Source organism: Borostomias antarcticus (assembly GCF_949987555.1).
Source record: "Borostomias antarcticus genome assembly, chromosome: 7".
NCBI lineage: Eukaryota > Metazoa > Chordata > Actinopteri > Stomiiformes > Stomiidae > Borostomias > Borostomias antarcticus.
This window is the reverse complement of record NC_140240.1, coordinates 25,509,157-25,515,289: the sequence shown is the minus strand read 5'-3', so window position 1 is coordinate 25,515,289 and position 6,133 is coordinate 25,509,157. Positions and strand designations below refer to the sequence as shown.

At 48.3% G+C, this 6,133-nt stretch overlaps 1 pseudogene across 1 annotated transcript; it reads right to left on the bottom strand.

Moving 5' to 3' along the window:
- Positions 1–896: 896 nt before the first annotated feature.
- Positions 897–5,888, bottom strand: LOC311311656 (high-affinity choline transporter 1-like; annotated as a pseudogene). Its single transcript has 7 exons — positions 5,705–5,888; positions 5,361–5,474; positions 4,829–4,976; positions 4,250–4,362; positions 3,826–3,979; positions 2,194–2,411; positions 897–1,475 (listed from the first exon to the last, which is right to left on the bottom strand). The product of its transcript is annotated as a high-affinity choline transporter 1-like (transcript).
- Between the last annotated feature and the right edge of the window lie 245 nt (positions 5,889–6,133).

The window sequence follows — 6,133 nt, the reverse complement described above, 5'->3', positions numbered from 1 at the left end:
TATTGACACACATGTACAGTATACAAGCATACAAGCAACTTGCTGCTAATTAAATGACCTATGGGCATGACGAACACATACTGTACATGACCTAGCCATACACTATCACTAGACTAATCTATCCAGCATCATCAAACGATCTAAACAAGCAATGCAAACCATGCAAACTATTCTGTAATATCAAAAGAAAGAGAAAAATACCCCTTTATACCTTACATATAACTAGTCTATTATCTACAATGCATTTTGCCTGCATTGACCAAAATGAGCTCTCACGTATGCGCAAGGTTTAAGTATTCACCACAGTCAGGGGACCCACAGGGGGGTCCAGGTTTAATATTACAGGGGCACTGCCCCCCCCCCCCCCCCCCCCTAAAAAAACTACTTTTACCGAGACACAACATATCGTTTTTTTGTGTGTGTACAAAGCATTGTATCGGCAATGGGAGCAATGAACCGTGGCTAGTAGCTCCAGTGGCGGGCTCCCGTACATGAACAGACAGACAGAGGCCATTTCAAAAATCCCTGGTTTCTCTGATTTTGTCATACTCGCACTTGTTGTGGAGAAAGGTCCCGCAACACTGATCTTACTAGCAAACTCTTTATTGGTACAAAAAAAAACAACGTTTCGGTTCGACTCATGTCAAACAGGATATATAAAGAGGCCGGCCAGACCCTGAAACTTGTTCAGGTGAGCTTAATTAGGGATCTGTGGGTGTGGCTAGATGTAATAGCCTACAGCCAACAAAAAGACCATTACAGTTTTTTCCAATACTCGCACTTCTGAAATGTCAGCGTTTACGGTCCGAGGACACACCATATCCCGGGGGTGTGTAAAGAGGAAAAAAGGATGGGGGGGGCACAAGAAAACTTAAAGCCTGGTATCCATTGTCAGCTCAGAGATAGCTAAATGTGTCATGCTCCATATCAGAGTTAGCTGTGTGTGCAGTATCCTCTCGTGTGTTTCCTGTCAGCGCTTGCTTGTTCTCGTTCTCCTCATTCCCCTCTCCGTTGACTGTTGGCGTTAGGGACGTTTGCTTCTTCACTTTGAACACGTCCCACTTATCTGAAATCAGTCCTCTGTTGAACACCTGCGACGCCAGGTGGGAGACCAACAAGATCGCCGCCAGGGCCGAGAGCATACAGATGGTCTTGAACGGGGCAAACTGAACATAAACCCCGTCCTCCAGAGTACAACCTGGGAAGTGTAGGACAGGCGGGAGGCCGAGGCTCGGCTCGCCGGACAGCACCCTCAGGGACGCCCCGACGACGTAGCCGGCGACGGCTCCGTAACCGTTGGAGACGTCAAAGAAGAGGACGCAGACGAGCTGCGGTAGCATGATGGTGTAGGATATGTCCGCCCCCAGGATCCAGAAGCCCAGGAGGCTGTTGTCCAGGAAGGTGAGGGCTGTGCCGACCACGCCCACCACCACCACCGAGATGCGGATAACCCACTGCATCGCCCTGTCCGACGCCTGGGGAAGGGGGGACATTACAGGGGACAGACGGAGATACACTTAGCTCATGAGCTCACAACGACTAGCAGCAGCTTCAATAACATTAATGGTAGCGGTCAGTGGCTAAAGCAGTTACACTGATGTTTCCTGTAACTATTTTGCTGCAATTGGTTCATCTTCTGTTTCTGGACAAAGGTGAGGGATAAACCCAGATAACACAAGACTAGCGGACCTACAGCGGGTCCCCAATGGACGAGCTGGCAGACCTCCAGCCGAATCCGCTGGCGGACCTCTGGCCGAATCCACTGGCGGGTTCCTGGCCAATTGCACATCGAATGGTAGTCAGACACTTTATCCACTACACGACCAAGGAACTTGATACTGTGTGATGTCATAGTGTATTTATTTTAGTGTTCTGGGACAACTGCAGGTCAACAACGGGACGGAGGGAGGGAGGGAGTGACAACCAGACAAATGCTATCCATGGTGCGCTGGCTTACAGCCACCCACAAAAAGAGTTCAAGAGTCAACACAAGGATGTACACAGTAGTGCCTCTACTCTAGTAACCTTCTCCCCCTTCCACCGCCCACCCCCTCCTCCTCCTCCCTTTCCTCCTCCTCCTCCCTCTTCTCCTCCCATCCTCCTCCTCCTCCTCCTCCCTCTCCTCCTCTTCCCATCCTCCTCCCATCCTCCTCCTCCTCCCTCTCCTCCTCCCATCCTCCTCCTCCTCCTCACCTGTTTCCTGAGGATGTTCTTGTAGATGCTGGAGGAGAAGATGGTTGTGGCCGACAGCAGACCGGAGTCCGTGGACGACATGACGGAGGCGGCGATGGCCCCGATGCCGATGATGGAGATGCAGGGCGGGGCGAGGTGCTGCAGGGCGAGCGGCAGGACCAGGGTCATCTCCCCGCGCGCGTACGGCGTGGGAGAACCGTAAGACGTCAGGTTCCAGTCTGGAGAACACGTAGAACAGTGAGCAGAGTTTGGAGTTCTCACAGCAGATGTTATTAAAGCCCTTGTTATTTAAGCCTGGTTTATGTGCGTGGCTGGCTTGTTTCTGTTCAGGACTGGTAGGACGGAAGCTAGTCATGCCACTGAAATAGCTGTGAATTGAAATGACATGAAATAATGTCTGATAAATTAAGATGGGTCTTGTCGCCTGGACACATCAGTTCCAATGCTTCCAATGCTAATCCAGCACAATAAGAGCGGGATAGCCAGTCAGCTCATGGGCTCACAACAACTAGCAGCATCTTCTATAACATTAACGGTAGCAGTCAGTGGTTAAAGCAGTTACACTGATGATAACATAGTCATCCGCACCGGGAACCCCGGTCTCCTGGGTGGGAGTCCAATGCTCTCACCACTACTCTAGCAGTGGAGATCGGCGGGTTGGTTTTGGGGCCCTTCTTCCAGTCCCTAGTGTGGGTTGGGGTTAGAATATGGGTTGGGGTTGGGACAGGATCTGATCTTTAAGGCAAGAGGTAAAGGTTGGAGTGAAAGGATGAACATGTGGAGGTTTGGGGTATAGTCCCATAAAGTCATCCCCACCGGGTCTTCAACCCCAGTCTTCAGGGTGGGAGTCCAATGCTCTCACCACTACTCTACTTGTGCAGTGGAGATCGGCGGGTTGATTTTGGTCTCCTCTTGATTTTGGTGTGCTGTAGACCTGGTCCAGGGCGATATTCTACAGATAACGCCCTGTTACTCTCAATGAAATTTACCTATGAATGCGCTTCCTCGGCCTGCTCGTCCGAGTCTACAGACAAATCTGTTTCGTTGCTCACCAAAGTAAACACATCGTTGGAAAGATGAAAGACTTTTCTCCGAGGACGCTACAGTTTGTAGTCCCCCACCTTTCAAATTAAAGGCAAATTTGTACACTTACATGTCTAATATCCACAGTACATCGACTGTCTTCTTCTACTGGCGATTGGAGGAAAGGAGGGAGGAAGGGAGAGAGGGAGGGAGTGACAACCAAACATTTGCTATCTTTGGTGCGAAGGGAACCGTTTCTCCGTAAAATGTAGGAAAACTTATTTGAAACCCTTTGTAACCATTACTCTGTCATGGCTACCTAATCATCAACCCAGAGAAGGAAGAAACATTTCAGTGAAACATTTCAGTGACATTTCAGTGAAAAACATCAACAATATTTCATGTGTATACTGTATGTGCTCTCATAATGCATATACTGTATGTATATATATATATATATATACATATATATATATATATATATCCATACATTACTATACATTATTAACTGCTTGTGTACTGTTAACAGTGTATGTACTGCGTTTCCACAGTACATGGTTTTATAAGCAGTTATACACCTCTCACAAGGCCTTCATGGACAGTCCTTACCAGTGGATGCAGCGACTGCCCCGACCAGCACAGGGGGAATTCCCAGGACGGCGATGCAGGCGGCAGCAGCGAAGCAGGTGAGCTGGGCGTTGGCCGTGGAGGAGGCCGACAGGGTCCTTTGGTGAAAACACTGAAACGATACACTTCCCAGGCCCTGGGGACGGAGAGAAGAGGAGGATGTGGAGAAGAAGAAGAAGAAGAAGACAAGGGTTCTAAGCGGGATGAGGAAGGACAATGACAGGAAAAAGTTTAAAAAAAAAAAAAAAAAAAAATCACAAGTCCCAAAGACACCATCAACAACTGTGAGGTTTAAGGAGGTCCTCTGACCTACAGACACTTCCTCCCGAAATCACCACGTTAGCTGCCGAGAAGAATCCCAGGGTACGAGTAGGTGGGTTATAACCAATAGTTACACTTTGCTTACCAACAGTAAGAATTCATCAGTCCACTTCCAGGCTTTAGGTGGGTGTGGTTGAGGGCCGGTTCAGCGATGTTGCTGGAGGCGGGGTTTACGAGCAGGAAGGGGACACAAAGCCACTGCAGAGAGATGGAGGAGGAGGAAGGGGAGCATGCGTCATGTGACATTGTTTCCCGGAAACGACCGGGACGGCGTTCGCCCCGGAGATAATCAACTAGCGAGCTACTGAACATCCTGTACGCGCTTACAGGCGTAATGTGACAGGTGCTGGAAAAATCCCTAAAATAACACATCTTAAGAGTGCTTCTTCCAACGTGGCCTCACATTGTGGAGTTTGGCTTTAAAGGAAGGCATGAGGGACAGAGCAGTCTGACAGGGAGGGGCTTAAGTGGCTTGATCAGAAAGAAAGTATAAAACATTGTCTGAACAGGTGTACAAACAACATTGTTTGTACAGGTGTAACAGATTTCACACAGGGTGCTACATGATAAATTATGCTCATATCCCAGGTAACGGTGATCCTCTTTGCGTTATAAATATTGTTTCTTCATGCTGAAGATATTCTAAATCTTTATTGAGACTGACCAAGCTGACAAACGTCAGGATGAGCTGGATTACATCGGTGTAGCGACAGAATAGAGGCCTCCTAGCAGTGTGTAGATGATGGCCACTAATGAGGAGAGCCAGATGGAGTAGGAGAAGGGCAGGTCCAGGATCACAGTCATTGTTGACCCTGTGGCACATGCATTCACACACACGCACACAGGCACAGGCAAGCAAGCAAACACACACACAGGCAAGCATTCCAGTATACAAACACATATACAGTACACACACACACACACATAGGCAAGCAGGTACGCAAGCACACATATATATATATATATATATATATATATACACACACACACACACAATCTACCGTTAGGACAATCTACTATTAGGACAATCTACCATTAGGACAATCTACTGTTAGGACAATCTACCGTTAGGACAATCTACCGTTAAGACAATCTACTGTTAGGACAATCTACTGTTAGGACAATCTACTGTTAGGACAATCTACTGTTAGGACAATCTACCGTTAGGAATACATGTGAGGCAGTCATTTCCTTACCGACTATAAAGGACATGGAGTACTGGACAGGCATGAGAGCCCATATCAGACCCATACGGGGGTTGTACACCGCCTCTGCTACGCCCAGAATGAAGCCACCGCCAACCCATGTAGCTGCAGGAGTAAAACACACACGCACGCACACACACAAAAACACACATGTACTAGCAATGGGGTAGACAGGCTTGTATGACAAACATTTGTATGACATGTTTGAAAGAGGTGCATAATAATAAAAGACAACGAAAGTCATCAATAACATTATTGCGCTTTGTCACTATAGGTATGCCTATGTGGCAGTGGCCTATGTGGAGGTAGTGACATCCATGGTTTGTTAGGCTTACCGGTCATAGTGAAGACCCCCACAAACAGGCCGATCTTCCGGTCTCCTAGCAGGACCACGTCCATCCTGTCACCCCCACTCATAGCCTCCGTTCTCTTGGACTTCCGAGACGCCCAGATTCTCGTTCCCAGGACCAGCAGGTAGAAGATCACCATTACAACCAGACCTGGGATGTTGAGGGCCATGGTGGACCACTTGCTGGCTGGCTGAATAACTGACTGACTGACTGACTGACTGACTGACTGACTGACTGACTGACTGACTGACTGACTGACTGACTGACTGACTGACTGACTGACTATCTGGCTGAGTGGCTGACTAACTGACTGACTGACTGACTGACTGACTATCTGGCTGAGTGGCTGACTAACTGACCTTATTGACTGACTGGATGATTGTCTGACTGTCCTCTCAAAGACGTTGGTTGACT